The sequence below is a fragment of the Suncus etruscus genome, chromosome 16 (genome assembly GCF_024139225.1).
Source record: "Suncus etruscus isolate mSunEtr1 chromosome 16, mSunEtr1.pri.cur, whole genome shotgun sequence".
Classification (NCBI taxonomy): Eukaryota; Metazoa; Chordata; class Mammalia; order Eulipotyphla; family Soricidae; genus Suncus; species Suncus etruscus.
Window position 1 is genome coordinate 25997606 of NC_064863.1, and position 18988 is coordinate 26016593.

The 18988-nt window shown below is 34.6% G+C and overlaps 1 protein-coding gene across 4 annotated transcripts in view; it reads left to right on the forward strand.

Moving 5' to 3' along the window:
- Positions 1 to 18988, forward strand: part of PCDH7 (protocadherin 7) — a 477156-nt gene that overhangs the window by 77902 nt on the left and 380266 nt on the right. The window lies entirely within an intron of this gene.

An 18988-nucleotide genomic window follows, 5' to 3' on the forward strand; every position in this document is an offset into this window, starting at 1 on the left:
AAAATGGAAATGTATACCTCAGGACTGTGTTTTAAGAAGTTTGATTATTTAATGTAGTTATGAGAAGGCACTAGGAGTAAAAGAAAAAAACTACTGCCAATCAGGGAAATTGAGAAACTATAGTACTTGTGAGAAAATGAAACTTGGATCATTTTAACACTTGTTAAAACATAATTTATAGTAGTATGAAAGCAGCAGATATAGTATAGTGTAATGTATCTCACAGACTTTTTACACAGTTTCCAAGTAAATTTAAAGTAAAACACATAAGTGTTCAAAGAATGTATGGCCATTATAACAGTAAGAAATTGGTCTTTTAAATTTGTGATCCAATGCATTTATGTATGCAGGGAAGGGCTTTGCGAATTATTAAAGATGAATTGCATGCAGGAAATAGCTCTTTGCATTATAGTTTCTTGCTCTATTGAAGGCAGTATATAAAGTCTAATTTTTGTATGGGAGTTATTGTATATATACGCTTTTGTGTGTATGCTTATAAAATTGGAAGGATGTAAAATTTAATGGCTAATGATGTTGTCCTTTGGTTTGTTACCTAGAATATAAAGAGGTAAATTGTCTTAAGCCATTTCATACATGTTATTCTACCAAAAATTATTATTCACAAAGGAAGCATTTTTAAACAAATGACTACTGAAAATACCCTTAATTTAATATAATATTTAATACAATTGACTTATTTCATTGGTGCCAATGTCTGAAAATAATGAGAATAGAATCTTTTTTGTTTGTGTGTGTGTTTTTTGGGTCACACCCGGCAGTGCTCAGGGGTTATTCCTGGCTCCATGCTCAGAAATTGCTCCTGGCAGGCATGGGAGACCATATGAGACGCTGGGATTTGAACTGATGACCTTCTGCATGAAAGGCAAACGCCTTACCTCCATGCTATCTCTCGGGCCCCGAGAATAGAATCTTTTTTTTTTTTTTTTGGTTCTTGGGCCACACCCAGTAACGCTCAGGGGTTACTCCTGGCTATGTGCTCAGAAGTTGCTCCTGGCTTGGGGGACCATATGGGACACCGGGGGATCGAACCGCGGTTCGTCCAAGGTTAGCGCAGGCAAGGCAGGCACCTTACTTTTAGCGCCACTGCCCGGCCCCGAGAATAGAATCTTAATGACAGTTGGAAAGTCAAATACTAGTTCACCAAACTACTTCACTTAGTGACAGAGGATGTGACTCCTGGAAGCTCCCCTGGAAGAAATGGAAAATGTATATGTTTAACTATAACTTATAATCCTTTTAGTAAATTACATTTTAAATTTATCTTCAGCCTAAATTATATAATGCATAATCATTATTGAAACAGATAAAATAGCAAATATTTAAAACAGATTGTTATATATATTTTTATCACCATGTGCCATAACAGTTTTGAAATGACTGTTCCTTGGTATTTATATTCATTTCTCTTTATCTTGCTTGATTATAGTTGAAATTTTTTACCTCTTCTTTCTATGTGACAATCAGCTGAAGTTGGTTCCTTCGATATGACAGGGATTTGGGTCTATATAATGCTATGATTATAAATTGTAAAACTTCATACTGCATAATTCTACTGTATTGGATATTTTTCTGTGATCAAAATAAAAGAAAAATTACTTTACAAAATGTCTATATTTATTCTTATAAGGGGCATGCAATATGTTTGTGTTGTAAATTTTGAGAATATATTTTCCTATGTCCTTACATTTTTAAAAAGAATTTATCCACCCAATGACAAAAGGTAGGGCAAGGCTAATCTTCTGGATATGTTGAGAAAAGTCTGTTTAACCATGTTAGCAGCCTTGAAGTTAAATTTCAATCAGTCTTTGAATAATTTGAAACAATGGATACATTTTTTTAAGTCTCAGGTTCCCTATGATGGGTTTGGATTGCATAATTGATTTTAAGATTTTTGTTCATTTGTTTGCTTCTTTTGGGGCTGCACTATGTGGTACTCAGGGGTATTAATGAATGTTTGGGGTAGTAACCAAATCTGCACTCAGAAATCACTCATTTTGGGCTCAGTTGACCATGTAGGATGATGGGGGTTAGAACCCAAATGGCTGAATGCAAGGTAAGCACCCGACCTGCTCTAACCCTCAAATATTTTTGGCTTTTTGGGTCACACCCGGTGGTGCTCATGGGTTACTCATGGCTCTGAACTCAGAAATCGCTACTGGCAGGCAGGAGGGTCCATATGGGATGCTGGAATTAGAACCACCATCTGTCTTGGTTCAGCTGCATGCAAGGCAAATGCCCTACCACTCTGCTATCTCCCGGCCCTCTAGCCCCCAATATTAAGGTAATTTTGATTCTATAGTTCTAATATTTTTAGAACTATGAAATAATGAAACATGATATTTAGTAGTGAACAAATTAATAGTAGTAATATTAGCATTAAACTGAATACATACATTTTTTTCTACTTTCACTGACCCCCAGCTCAACAGATGCTTTTAGATCTAGTGTGAATACCAATTTACAGTTGTCATGGTTTCATCCTGTTTAGCTTAAGGAAAATACATAACCAAGGTATAAATAATCATGTTCTTGAATCAATAAGTGTCCTTAAATTTAATTGAACCAAGTTGCACCCAAGTACAAAGTGCTCCATTTGTACTAGAGGATGCCCTTTTTTTCCGTCTGCATTGAGTTGAAGGCATTTCTTGGAAGAATATTAAAGTGCTAGAAATGGTTTTTCTTGCTCTTTACCACCCAAGGATTGATCAGCACATGAAGGTATCAGTCACTTCAAAGGCATTTCTGGACTTGGATCAGCCAAGTAGGGTTCAGAGGAGAAGGAAACACTAGCCCCTGATGTTTATTGCTGTGGGTGCTTTCATCTAATCGTAATTCTCTGCTTAGAGAAGCAACAGGCAGAGGAATTCTGTGACTGAAATAATTTCACCATTAGTGTTTAGTCAGAAAGTGTATCACACAGAAAAATAGTACTTTTATTTCCTTTCTTGCTACAATGCCAATTTGGAAAGGCTGAAAAAACAGTAGGAAGCAAAATAAAGACATTTATATTTTGTAGGCTCTCTCTCTTTCTCTCTCTCTCTCTCTCTCTCTCTCTCTTTTTTTTTGCCATATACTGACATGCAAAAATGTGTCACTTTCAAAATCGCAAAGGTGTCATGGATGAGCTTCAAATAATCAGTGCACTGGTCATATAAAAATTAAAATAGTTTTTCCAGTTAGGTTATTTTTGAGGTCACTGTCATTTATGATACTGAATTGGACAATAATATTTAATCTTATCAATTTATTCTTTGGTTTATGTAATCAGAATTTGAGAAGGAAGAACTGCAGTCTTCCACATCCTTAAAAAATCTCACTATCTTTATATAAAAGTATGTATCATTTTTCCTGCCTGAGTCTGTTAAAAAGCAGGACTGAAGAGAGAATACTGGGAGACCATACTTTTATTTGTTTCTTGGTCCACACCCCACAGTGGTCAAGGGTTATTCCTGGCTCTGCACTCAGAAATTACTTTTGGCAGGCATGGGAGACCATATGGGATGCCAGTGATCAAACTCAGATAGGCCATGTGCAAGGCCCTATCCTGCATCCTATATCTTTATCACGAGGACAGAGCGACAATAATTTTGTCTTGCATGTAGTCAACTCTGGTTTGAACCCTTATACTACTTTGATAGCCAATCCTTGACCACTTCCAGAAGTGCTACTTGAACACACAATCAGGAGTAAGCTCTGAGTACAACCTGTTGTGGCTTCTAAACTTTAAATATATATATAATTAAATTAAACAAACAAAAATTTTAGATTTTTCTTCCAATGGCTATATAAAGCAGAGGAACATGATGAGTGAGAATAAGTAATTGAGGGGCTGGAGTGATAGCACAGTGCATAGAGTTTACCTTGTCTGCGGCCAACCCAATTTAATTTGTGGCATCCTTTATGGTCCCCTGAGCCTGCCAGGCATAACTTCTGAGAGCGAAACCAGGAGGAACCCCTGAACCCTACCAAGTGTGCCCCCCAAAAAACTCCCAAAAACAGAAAAAAGGAATAAATAATTGAGAAGATGCATTCTTCTCTTGAAGCAACCGTCAAATTAGATTTTCACATCTGGGGAACATTGGTGGAGAGAGTTGGGCACTGGTGGTTGGATTGGGCCTGATTCATTGTATGTCTGAAACCCAACTATTAAGGACTTTGTAAATCACATTGGTTTCAATAAAACTAAAAAAAATAGATTTTTATGACAAAGTTGCTAAAACTGCAAATAAAACCCCTTCAAAATAATTTTGAGACTACTTTTGTTCTATTTTTCAAAAAATGTAATTTAGTTTCCTTGTTCTGGCAATATAACCTAGTTAAACTAAAATGAATATATTTTATTTTTTACTCTTGGTACACACCTGTGAGTGCTCAGCAATTATTCCTGGCTCTGCATTTAGTAATAAATCTGAAAAGTCAAGGGGCCATACAGGATGACAGAAATCAAACCCAGGTTGGTTGCTTGCAAGGCAAGCATACTATTTGTTGTAATAGCATCCCCTATCCTAATATTTTTTGATGGCTTTTAAAAATAAAATCTCTTAGTATGGTTGCTGTGCAGGAATTGTATTGAACAATAATAAATATTCTATTAAATAGTCACAACAACCTCACCAGGCATGGTGCCCATTTACTGATGGTAAAAATAAGACAGAGTTTTATTAATCTGTAATGCTACAGAAAAAAAGGTGAAAGTGTACTTTGAACTCTTCAATTATAATTCCGGGTTCATATTCAACAATTGAGTGTAGAATGGTTCCCCTAAAAATATTTAGACAGCTATATTCTCAAATCTATATAGCGCTGGTTTATTCTAATGAGCATCTCCATAATGCATTTAACTAAAGTCAATGAAGATACTATCAGTCTAAGATATTTGCTATTCATGACTTAAAGAATGCAGGTTATAAAGTTATGCAGGTTAAGTCATTTTCAGAAATGAACTTTGCAAAGAGATAAGTATATTAAGGTAATGGTGAATAAAGACCTATGAACTGTCTCTAATCCCTATTGGTTTAGAATTTACAGATACAGAAATTCTTGATGTGTATGAAATTAAACTTGGTCTTTTGTCCTATAAAGCTGTCTGCTGCTATTTACTTGACCAGCCAAAGAAGACCTCAGATGGATGAGAGAATTTTCCCCTAAACTCTGACTCAGAGCTTACATGGAAAGCTCTCTTAAAGACTTGGTTACAAGTTAAATTCTGGAAATATTGGAGGCACAGAGATAAATTGTGTATATTTTCCACCACTTATCTATTAACCTGAGTGAGGCAAATCAGCATAGGTTAGTTAGATGCGAAAAGCATTGAGAAATTGTAGCACATAGATGCTTTGGCTACATCTGTAGTAGAAAGTCTATGTACTATAAACAGGGGAGAAGAGAACTTCCTCAGCTTGTTTTGTGGGTTCAAGATTCTACTATATAGGTGTATATATAGATACTGTATTTGTGTATAAATATACTTATATAACTTGCAACTTTTTAAAAGATTATGCTACTGTAATCTAGGTGGACAGAATACAATCATGAGTGTGTTTTTGAAGATAAATAGTTCAAGTCTAGCGGGAATTTCAGTCATGAAAGATAATTATTATAATGATGTGCTAAAGAACTGTATGTAACAGCTGGAGAAAAGTGAACTATATGGAATCTTAGCTACCTAGGTTCATCTGTTTACAATTGGTTGACCATCGTATACATTGTATTCCTTCATAGTAATATTAAGACAATAATAATAAGAACCCATAAATTAGCTGTGATTGTTAGGTGAGATTTATCCAGACAATATGTGTAAGACATAATTAGAAGGTCAATAAACACTGGTAATTATGAATTGATTATTGCTGTTTTTGTAATTTACCATGACATTGAATATTGTGGTTGCCAATGGAGATGTTTATGAACCAAAATAAACTCAATATCACTGTCACATGTGGAAAAAAAAGACATATTTACAGGAAAGGTAATGATAGAGGACTCAATATTTTATATTTAGTAGGGCATGAAATTCAGCAAAATTGGGCAGGTAGAGTGTCTCCAGGGAAATTCTTTAGTTTCTGATCTGCTGCAATTCAAATCTTGTAATTTTTCAAGGATAGACAAGTTAAAGGAAGCTGTGAAAACTAAAATTAAATCTTTATCAGAATTCCATGAAGAAAGTTACCAAAAGGTCAAATCTTCAAAGTTTTTGAAAATTTTTTATCCATCCACAATCTTAGGGGGATAGATTCACTCTGATTATAAGCAACTTAAAAAACATGAAGCCTAAGAGGATAAGTTGTTTATCAGGTTACTATAAAAACTAAGAACAATGTTTATTATGAAAATCAATACACAATTAAATAGTTGTTATTCTTTGCAGGTATCTAAGAATCTGCTCTAGAGAACTCTATATGCTATGGTATTATTTCTAAGGCTGACCATAAAGCTGAAATGCATTTAAATATTAGAGGTTAAGATTGAAGACACCACTAGATATACAATTAAAATTGAAATAAAATAGACATTATTTGATATTGGAAAATATTAAATGAATTTCATGTTAGGTGCAGTAACTGGCTAAACATTTTGTTGAAGATGAAACACATAATGATATCTTATCTATTCAGTCTACTTTTGGAATGAAATATGTTAAATAATATTTATGACAGAGGGAGATGTGAACCTCGGGAATGACTCTGAATTGGGAGAAACACTTCAGTGTTATGTGTAACACTAAGAAAATTATTATTTAAAAACAGAAAATTATTATTTGTCTTTATGTCACAAAAAAGGTTTTTTGCTTTGTACACTTCAGATAGGAATCAATCCTTGGTATCCATTATGGTTCTCCACACAATCACTGCCAAAAGTAATTTCAAAATTTAGGGACCAGAGCGGTTGCACAGGGTGTAAGCCTTGCGCGTGCTAGCCTAGGACAGATCTGGATTCGATCCCCCGGCGTCCCATACGCTCCCCCAAGCCAGGGGCGATTTCTGAGCACAGAGCCAGGAATAACCCCTGAGGGTCATTTGGTGTGGCCCCAAACCCAAACCAAATAAATAACAACAACAAAAATTCAGAGCCAGGAGTTGTCCAGAGCATCACTGGGTATGCCATCCCTCAAAATCAAACTATCCACAGACTTTTATTAGGTTATAAGTTTCAACAATCCTTACTTTTTTTTTTTATGGAAAAATCTGACTTCTATTCTTCTACGGTTGTTTATTCCACCATAATTAAATATATGTATCAACTATTCGGTGAATTTCTAAAGAGGAGTAAAAATTAAAGGGTTAAAAAATGAGTATTTCCCTACTAGATAATGTTCTGCGATGTTAGGAAGGAAGCAAGAATTTCTTAATAAAGTGAATAGCAAGTTTTTGGAGACCAAGAACAGTTCACCATGTTTTCTAACTGCTGCTATTCAACTGTGTCAATGAGAATTCTGTCTCTGTAGCCGCAGAGGGAGACCTGGGAAACTAATCTTTCTTTTCTCTGTGTCTTGCTGTTAAAGGCAAGTCAGCAAAGAATTTTGTTGTTGTTTTCCCATGTGTCAGGCCTAAGAGGCAGAGAAATGGTATATGTGTTCCAGAGAGATCAGAACCTGGCTGCCTTCTCCTGTTCATTCTTTTCAAATCAGTTTAGTGCTGGCAAATATGTATATGCATATATGCACATATATGTTCATTTTTCATATGATGCTTATTAACTTTTGAAAACCTCAGCATACATATTAAATAAACTTCTGCCATATTTTTGAACCCAAAATTCCAAATATGAGCCTTTAAGTCATTTAATTAAAAGGCTTTGGATACTAAAAATAACAGAAATATATAAAGGAACATTTAAGTGATCATGTGTACCTTTAAAATGTTTTCTTGAGACTGGAGATAGAGTATAGCCAGTAAGTTACTTGTGTTATACTCAGCCACCTGGGTTCTATCCTTGGAACCACATATAGTACTCTGAGTCCTGCAGAAATGAGTATAGAGCTAGTAATTAGTTCTGAGCACAGCCAAATGTGGTCTCTACTTCCCAAACTTTTTATATGTATATGTATTATTTTAACTCATTTTTATTAATGGTAGTTTAGGCATTGTGCTTGCAATGATGCTGACATTTACAGTCTGGGTATACACAACTTCCTCACCCTGTCACCCCTCCCTGCATAAAGTGCCCCTTTGCCCCCACCCATGTTCCTGTACCATCTCCTGTTCACTGCTTCTGATCTGCTGTTCTCAGTTTCAGCTCCAGTAACCAGGGTTTCCTATCAACTGATAATGATCTGTATGCTTGTTTTGTAATCCTTTGAAATGAAAATCCTTTCTTGAATTGTCCTCTAAGTGCCTCACCTTTGAAGAAGAATTTTGTAAACGTGTTTATGAGGTTGATTTTCAATTCATCTTATTTTTAGAGAGACTTATACAAGTGAATACTAATAATTCCATAAATACAGGACCTTGTGTTGTTTGGTTTTTAATCTCCAAGTAAAGCATTTTTAATACCAGGAAGAAATCAAATCCATATTTTATACTGGGTCCTCTGTAATCATGTGCTCTTGTTATCTGAGATTAACACAAGGATTAAAGCACATGAATTGAGGATTATAAAGAAGTAGTTACCAAGTTGAAATGACACAAAAAAAGAACAAAATATGATATAGCAATCTATTTTATGCAGTATGTCATTGATAGTAGATAATTGGCAGTTTAATTAGCATGGTATTTCATCCTGTGAACGAAGTCACTGCAAGCCCCAAGGGTCTAAGGCAATAATGAAGAAAAAAGAGTTAAGCTTCAGAATTGTTGATAGTTATCAGCAACAACATAAAAATCATTTTGATTAAAAAAAATATTTTTCCCTGAATTCAGAATCTCCTTTACTAACAATTTTTTATGGTATGAAAACTTTCATGAATTAAAGATATAGCAAATGGCTATATCATGAACAATAGTGTCAAACAATATACATTAAGAAGTGGAAGAAGTGACCTCAAAGAAATGACGAAAGGAGTCACTTGAATAAAAAGGAAAAAAGCCCCTTACAATTTTGAGAAAAAACTATTTATTAGGGTGATCACATTTTTGAATAATCATATGATTCATAGGACCCTATTAAAGGTCACTAGCTGGCTTACAAAGGCCCTTATTTTGAAAAGTCAGAAGAGAACTTAGCCTTTGGAGAGAGGCCTGAGGGGAGTGGGTAGGGTTGTTCATCTTAGAAATAATTTATTATGTGCATGATATAAAAGAGGCTTCTCATCCTTTTCCCTCCCCAGTGAGAATATACACATATTATGTCTGTTTGTCTTCATTACAAGAAAGGAAAAATTTTGCCAAGCCAAAGACAGTCTTCTGCCAAGAGATTGGCTCTGCCTTTCACAAGAGCAGTAAGTGTGGCCATGATAGTTGAGAAAATTGGCCTATAAATACACCAAACCTACTGGAGGTGGTTTTTAATCTTCATTTTCCATTTCAGACGAATCAGAGCATGCAAAGATAAAATATTGCAAGTACACGACTAATAAATTTTGTCAAGTTTTCTTTCTCATGCACTGAAGTCTGTTCGTTTTCTACTTCATAGCCATCTAAATGGGCCATTCATTTCTTGTGGAGTTTGCAAATTGCATTATGTTCAGAGGACTCTACCTTTCTATTGCTGCTTCTGGGGCAGTTAATATATGTGCGCCATTGATAACAGAACTTTGGTATGTTTCTCACAGATATTTTATTGTGTAGATAACTATTTATGGAAAACTGGTCATTTACTCAGAATCTTATAAAGAGAAGCCCATTTAACTTTTCTTTCCTTTGATTTCTTTGTTGTTAACATAATTCAAATTGCCTCATTTTAATTTAGAGGAAACATTTGGCAAATTGAAGAGATTATATAAAATTGGAGCCAATGTTTAATACAGTGGATAAGTGCTTGCTTTGCGAGAGACTGAACTGGGCTGGATCCCTATGGTCACTGGGCCTCACCTGTAGTGATCTTTGAATCTACAGTCAGGAGGTAACTCTGAACAAGCTAGGTTTGGACTAAATATTTTTTAAAAAAGATGAAAATCTAATTATTTACAAATTATAGTAGCTTTAATTTTGGTATATAATCAATTGGATATTATTTTTTTAGACAAGGACATTTTAGCTCTGAGATATTAAAAATAATTAAGAAGACATTTATGGGGCTGGAGCTGTGGCACAGCATTAGTGCCTTTGCCTTGCATGTGTCTGGACCTCAGTTCAATCCCCCAAAGTCCCATATGGACCCCCAAGCCAGGAGCAATTTCTGAGCACATAGCCAAGAGTAACCCCTGAACATCACCAGATGTGGTCCAGAAACCAAACACAAACAAAAAAACAACAACAACAAAAAAAGAAGACATTTTTAATAGAATGTCCTCCAAGATAAATAAACCATATTTCCTTTTCAGTTTGATATTATAACTTCAATAAAATGCATACATATTTACTTAGCTTCTATAATACATGAGTGCTAGAGATGCTATATTATAAAATATTAAATCCTGAGTAGCATATTATGGACTGGTATTGCAAAGCGCATTTTACTCCTAATTTTAGGAGGTATGCTTAGACCAAACCCAGTAGTGCTCAGAAGTTACTTTTTTTTTGGGGGGGGGGGGCGTCACACCGGCAGTCCTCAGGGGTTACTTCTGACTCCAGGCTCAGAAATCGCTCCTGGCAGACTTGGGGGACCATATGAGATGCTCGGATTCAAACCACAGACCTTCTGCATGCAAGGCAAATGCCTTACCTCCAAGCTATCTCTCCGGCCCAGAAGTTACTTTTTTATTTATTTATTTTTTTGGCCTTTTTTGGGCCACACCTGGTGACATTCTAAGTGCTCAGAATTCGCTCCTGGCTTGGGGAACCATATGGGACACCAGGGGATTGAATTGCAGTCTGTCCTAGGTTAGCTTGTACAAGGCAAATGCTACCACTTGCGCCACTGCTCAGGCCCCCAGAGGTTACTCTTGATTCTGTGCTCAGTAATCTTTCACGGCTGTGTTTGGGATATGTTGTTGTTCCAAGCTGTGTGAGCTGCGTGAAAGGCAAGCTTCTCTTTAACCACTATCTATCTCTCCAAGCAAAACATTTTTCTTCGTTAGAGCATTCTTCTTTGTTACTCAGGCTCTAGTATAATGCAGGAATTCCTGTTGTTATCTAGATAAAAATGAGGCCGACATGAATTCAAGAATGAGAGGTCTGTTGAACAACCAGGGAGTACCACGAAAGGATGGTATTAATAGAGGGTAGGAAGGAAAACAAACACATAGGATTTTAATTTCATGTTAAGAAGAAACTATAGGATCTTGGTAAGGTTAATAATCAGGCAACAGAATTCTTAAGGATAGGGAAATGAAGCTATTTATTTGTTAGGGGAATAACTTTCAGAGTAGTGCATAAGAAATGGCAGAGTAGGAAGAAACAACTGTAGGAAGTGTGTTGCTGTTTTCACTGAAACGTATTTCTCCTAGAGTAGGAATTCTATGACATCAGTGAGAAGATTTTATATGTAATAAATAGCACAGGGGAAGAGAATCATTGTTCCACAGTGCAGCAAACACCACACATTTATAAGGTGAGACACTAACATTTTGACCAAACACAAGCAAATAAGTGGTGGAAAAAAAAAACAACTACATTTGGTTATCCCTTAACATCCATATCGTGCTCTACCTTCCAGACTATTTCACTATTTGAGGACTTTGTATAAGTAACTGTTAAAGATATATATATATATATATATATATATATATATATATATATATACATTATTAAGGGGTTTCTGAAATTCATAGACATAGAAACTTTCTGTGAATAGAAAATTCAGTTTTAGACTGTTTATGGGTGATAATATAGCATCTCTTCCTAATAGCTGGGGATAAATGCAAAGCATGATTTTACGAAAAAAAAAAAATCCTATTGTTCTAATATTGACAAAAGAGGCTTTCCTTTATGCTAAGCTATGATCTCAAATGAAGTCATGCGTAAGAGGCTATCTGGAGCTGAAGGCTAAGAAATCACCTCTCAATCAAATCTTTACTGTTTGAGCCTCTATCATTGAAACTGTTTAGAGTTTAGACAATAAGTTGATTTTGGTGTCATTCTCTACCCAGATGCGTTTTTATTTGATTTTTATTTTGCAGCATCTTAATAAATTATTTTTAGTGATTTCTTTTAGGTGTTTTGCATCATGGATTAAAAAATGAATTATGGCATGAAGGGTAAGGATGCCATTTTTACAGTCTATAGTTCTTAAGACTCACTGTTTTCTTTTGGAAATAATATAGCAATTCCTGTGATTCATTTACAGTAAGACAGTTCTGGCAGTTCTGTGACAGGGACATTTTAAGGATCATTAATATTGAAGACACACAGTCTACAGTTACTTTTTTTCCTCTCTCTTTTTTTTCACCTTTAATTCCAATTAAAACTATTTTACTAGAGAGAATGATATCTGCTTGGATTTTTTTCTGTCTGATCTTTGACTTGCAACCCCAAAATTTAAGCTTCAATCTGTTAGTGTTACAAGGGTACATAGCATGGTAGGGGCTTTTTAAGTGTTTGAAAATATTAGAAACTCTGGTCTATGAACAATGAGGAATATGTGGTATTTATATTTTTCGGGAAAGATGTTCTGTAAAGAGACACTATTTTATCGAATCTATATTATTTGTTTGGGAAAAATATTTTGTTTTGTTTGTTTTGTTTTGGGACCTCATCTAGCAGTGCTAAAGGCTTATTTTCAGTTCTACTCTTAGGAATAAGTACTAGAGGTCTTTAGAGAACATATGAAGTGAACAGAAAACAAACCAGGTTTGGCCACATACAAGGCAAACTCCCAGCCCACTTTTTTATTGCTTAAGTCTTTGTATCTACATTCTTAAAATTCCATGTAATATAAAAGTTGCATTTATCATCTGCATACAAAATATTTAATAAATGATTTTATTATTAGATGTTCACAAGGTCATATTCAAGTTTCAAAATGTCCATTTTATTCTGTCAAAGCATTTATGCAAAATATTTATAAGTAATATTCATTGTACTTTATCATGTAAGTTTAAGTAAATAATTTTTGCTTTATATTTTATTCTTTTAGATCTGCTTTGAGATTAATATCACCAAACATAACTTCAACGTTGATACCCATAGTATAGCAACTCAAATTTTGCTTTTCTATTTGCTTGAAATGCTTTATTTTAAAAATTCACTGAATCTTCATAATGTTAAAACTAGCATTATTTTGAAAAGTTAAAAGCCCTGAGTTATTGTTTCTTGGAATATCTTACCATTGGGTATACTTTATGATTTCTTCAACATTTCATTTGCCAATTCTGAATGTAACTTTATTGATACCATATGTAATGTAAATCAAAGAATACTAATATCAATATTGAGTCATATACCCTCTGGCAAAAGCTTTTACCAATGGAGTATATATTTAGAATATTGTAGAAATAATTATATGTATAACATATTTATAATAGATAATATCCTTATTACATATCTATAATTAATACTCATATTTATAATGCTATGAATACATACATTACTAGCAAATATTTTATATATTCTTAGATGGTTGTTCAGCTTTTAGAATCTATTTTTTTCTAAAGATTATCTGAGAAAAATAACTACTCAATAATAATCGTTGATTAACTCCTATAATTCATAAATTATACTTGATACTAGGAATTTGACTATGGGAAGGGTACTATAGATGCTTTTAGTAAATATGCTATCCAAAAAGATTTGTTCAAAATGCCACAATACAATAGAGACAACAAAGGAAAATGAAGAAATTTGGGATGGCTAAATTATACAAGAAATCACTGAGCTGTACTTTTTTTTGAACAAATTATGCTTATTTATGCTAAGAAAAAGATTTTATTTAAAATGGATATGGATTTATAATCAAAGTTATGGAAGCACTAAAATACATAATTATTTGCAAAAGGTAGAAGATTTAATGTGGCTGCAGTATAGGAATTTGGGTCAAATTACTTGACACTAAGTGGAAATTGTAAGTGCACTCAACAAAGATGGCCTGGGATTTTATGCCTAGGAATTTTATGCAACACTTGGAAAGCACTATTTTCAAGTCAGGGTATAACACAGCTATGGTTTTAGAATAATGGGGCTGTTGTAGAATGGAGACACTTTATAGTATAAGTGCTAGAGGAAAGGATACTTGTCAGGGGACTAGAAGGCATTTTAACATGACTCTGGAAACAGGTAAAGATTACAATGTGCACAAGGCTGCAAAATATTTTCGAAATGACAGGCCATTGGGGATTTGAAGTTGTTTTGAATTATAGAGTAGAGTATTTTCATAAAAAAACGTGGAATTTGAAGTATGTGAGATAAAGAATAAGGAAAGAAAATGTGTAACAAACTTCATATTTCTGTATATAACAATAGGTTATTCCTAGTTAAGATAGATTCTAGTTAAGGTAGATTTAGGAAAAACAAGGTCAATAGAGAGAGAGCAAGATAAGAAAAAAGAACTGATAAATCATGAGAGACTATCATAACAGAAAAGCAAGGGAAGTGAACAACTGTAAAGAAAAGAGAAACTATATTGTCAAGGTAACAACTGAAGGAAGGTAGAGTAGGATATTTAATTAGTCCTAAATCAAAAAGCAAGTTTTGAAGTGTGGAAATGAAGATCTGGTTATTGGTTGGGTAGAGTTAAAATAATATATTCATTTATACATATGTAATTGTTTTTCAGAAATACTCACAAATATTGTATTTATAAAGAGGAAATGTGAGCATGCACAGTTGAAAAACAAACTTAGCCCAGAGGATGAGACATGGGAGAGATATCCCATGCAGCAAATGATGGAGGAACATCAGGGATTTGTTTGCTTGTTTGTTTGTTTTGTATGTTAATAAAGGTAATTGTCTAGAAGTCACTACTCCATTGTGAAGCCTCCAGAGCTTCACAGAGCTGCTGTCAGCTCTGGGATTAAAGTTTGCATTAATATAAAGATATTCTCAGTCTCTATTTTTGCCCAACACAAGTCAAGATAATGTAATAATGTGACTTTTCCCAGAGAGAGGTTGTTCTTCAAACTAGAAACCTCAGGATAGTCTGTTTTTACTTTCTTAAGCACAGATTCCCACTAAATTTGTGAAAGGAAAATTAAAGGGAAATAACATTGCAAAAAGTTTTATTGTAAAGTCATACACACACAAAAATAAACACACACACACACACACACACACACACACAAAGAGTGTTTCAGTAATATTGGAGTTCACCTGTAAGTAATAGGTACACAAATTAATAGCAATTATTTGATTCAGTGTTTATCACAAACAAAATACTACTAATTAGCATATTGAATTAAATTAATTAATTTTATTTGCAATCAATAGAAACAATTTGCAACCTAGAGATAAGTTTGAGGGACATAAATGACAAAGAACTGATGTAAGATGAAAGACAATATTAAGAGGAGACAAAGGGTGCCCAAGAGACAGCACAACTGATAAGGTGTTTAAATGCCTTGCATATGGCCTACCCAGGATGGACCTGAGTTCCATCCCTGGCTCCCAGTTTGGTCCCCCAAGCTAACCAGGAGTGATTTTTGAGCTTAGAGCTAAGAGGAGTAACTCTGAAAGCTACTGAATGTGGTCCAATCCTTCCTCCCCCAAAAGAAAGAGAATATTCTAGAGTCAGTAAATTCAAATGCCATGTTAAATTAGAAAATTATCTCCTTCTTATAAACCCTATTGGTGGACTTGATTAATTTCAACTCTGTAATTTATTTACTCACTATGCTTACTATTCAGAATCTAGAGAAGGAATTCTAAAGTAACTTCTCAGGGTAAAATGCAAACATTTCACTAAGGAAGGGGAGCAGACCTTGAACACCTTTCCACAGTGGTGAAAAAGGAATTTGTTCAAAGAAAAATGAATAGTTCTTAAATGTTATCCATGTATTCCAATTCAATTCTGAGAGATTCAAACCTTAGAGAAATTAAACACCATTCCAGCACTTAGGTATTAGTGAGTAAATGACATTATAATAAAGCCACATTTTTCAGATCAAAGAAATGAAAGAATAAGAAAAAAATTTTTTGATGTAGCATTTGTAATAACTAGGTAAGAAGACTAAAAATAATTTTTTTCTGAAGCCTGTTTTAAGTAAACAGAAACATAGAATTTAAGGTACTGCCTAAATTTTTCCTACCCTCCACAAGAAAGTAAAGAAAATAATACTTTGATGGTTGAACAGATGGGGCAGAATTTTTATTTTAAATTTATTATTATTATTTTACCAAACTGGGAGTTAAGATTGGTTCAGACAATGAATGAAAAGGATTTAGCAGAAATAAAACACTGATGAAGCAGAAGATCAAATGAACTTGAATGAAACAAAGAATTTTCTTCTGAGATGTAGTAGCAAAGATACAGATAGATTTTAAGATTAGCTGAAGGGGAGTGGGTGGGGCTCATGCTTGATAGTCTCAATGTTCTCAGCAGTGGGAGGCAAAATCATTTGTTGAATTACGGAGAGTGAGAGGGAGGGTGGGGATCCAAGGAGGGTGTGGTGGGAACAGCTGCTGTGTGGAATGGGAATATCATCCAAGTAGGAATGAGTAAGAAGGTTTCTATGCAGCGTTGAGAGTTCAGCTGACATCAGAAATCATAAATCTGTAGCAGAGAGTAGTTATTTAATTTTCTCAGTAATTCTTGGCAAACTACGAGGAGAAGAGTGAGCAGATGGTAGGGTTGAGTTGGTAATGGGTTTGGTAAGGCAGCTGTGAGAAAAGGTCAAACAGTGAAGAATCAATTGATTCACTCATCAAAGTGTGTCAAAATGTTTATTAGAGGATTCAAATTAAGAAGTCACGATAGTGAAGCTAGACATGGAAGGGCAATCATTAGGCTCAGAGGAGTTTAGTAGGCCTGACGTTGTGGGATTGGGTGATAAGAGAGAACTTTGCAATTCTATGTAGTCCATAGTTAGTAGTGGTTTCTTTTGTACAACAGATTGAGGATTGTCAATGCCAAGTGACAGGAATTATCATGAAAATCTAGTGGAAATAGTCTTTGAAACTATATAGATGAATGAGTTACTCAACTCATCTTGAATAGTGACAAATGATAGAGGAAGAGGAAATAAAACCAGCAAGATGATGCCAAATTATTCAAGTGCATTTGAATTTGTGGTTGGCAAAGCTTAGAATAGAGTTGTAGAAATATTATTTGTCAAAATAAAGTAAAATATTTATCTTGGGGGGGCTGGAGAGATGACACAGCTGTAGGGCGTTTGCCTTGCACGAGGCTAACCAGGATAAACATTGGTTTGATTCCCCGGCACCCAATATAGACCCCCAAAACAGGAGCGATTTATGAGTGCCTAGCTAGGAGTAACCCCTGAACATCACCAGATGTGGCCCAAAGTCAAAAAATATATATGTATATATTTATCTTGGAATTAGGTTTAGTATAGAAGAATGCCCCTGTTTTTATGACTTCCATGATTACTAATTTAGTAGAGTTCCAAAACATAGTGTAAGATATATGAATAAAATCCCATGTGAAGAAATTAGCATGCATGAAAATTTAATTAATATTTGTTGTATCTATGGTATATCCTAGTACATAACTTCCTCCTATAAAATCACAAAAGTTCACATGTAGCTGTAAAGGTAGAACTATTTTGAACACAAACACTTAGCAGAAAACTCCTCGACTATTTTCCCTCTACTTATAGGCTTATGTTTCTGATATTTCTGATCTCCTCTTTCACCATGACATAATGTATTGTTCATGCTGTTTTTTTCACTTGCATACCACAGTGTCTTTAATTCACTCCAAGAAGCTTTAACCCTTTCCACTCTTGATAAAGTTCTTTAAGTGTCACCAGAGCTGACTTTGTTAAGGCCAGTGAATCATGAGAGAATATCATAACAGAAAAGCAAGGGAAGTGAACAACTGTAAAGAAAAGAGAAACTATATTGTCAAGATAACAACTGAAGGCAGGTAGAGTAGGATATTTAATAACTCCTAAATCAAAAAGCAAGTTTTGAAGTGTGGAAATGAGGTTCTGGTTATTGGTTGGGTAGAGTTAAAATAATATATTCATTTATACATATGTAATTGTTTTTCAGAAATACTGAATTTTTTTCCAGAAATTGCTGAATTTCATTTTGTTTCTTTTTTCTTTTCTTTTTTTTTTTTTTTTTTTTTGGTTTTTGGGCCACACCCGGCGGTGCTCAGGGGTTACTCCTGGCTGTCTGCTCAGAAATAGCTCCTGGCAGGCACGGGGGACCATATGGGACACCGGGCTTCGAACCAACCACCTTTGGTCCTAGATCGGCTGCTTGCAAGGCAAACGCCACTGTGCTATCTCTCCAGGCCCCGTTTTGTTTCTTTGTCTACATCTTCACATGTGAGTGATTAGTCACTCTTCCTTGGAGCACTTTGTATTATGGTCGTGCACAAGGATCTTCCTCTTCTTCCTCATTCCTTAATATTTTATTTAATTTTCCTTCTATATCTGTAGCTATATCTTCTTATTCCCCATTTTTGTGTCTTCTATTTAAATGGTATCTTGTCCAAAGGTTATATTTTATGTTATGACTTTGGACTTGTTCCCTGGCCACCGTGTTCAGGACAACTATAGCTACATAGATTGCCAGCATGGAATGGCAAGAAGTCATGCAGTCAGTTCTGGAGTGAGATTCTCTGTCTGCTGATTGATGAAGGCAATAGTTTTTTCAATTTAGTTTCTTCTCTTTATAAGGAGGATGATGAGAACTACTTAATGTAGTTCTTGAGATGATTAAATAAATAAATAAAAGCTGTAAATATGTATGTCTAAAATGGCCTTGGGTAAGAATATGTGCTATTTGTTAATGTTATCACAAATGTAAAAACCAAGCAGAAATATGGGATGTACTCTCAAATACCTCTATTTGGTTCTTCAGAATCT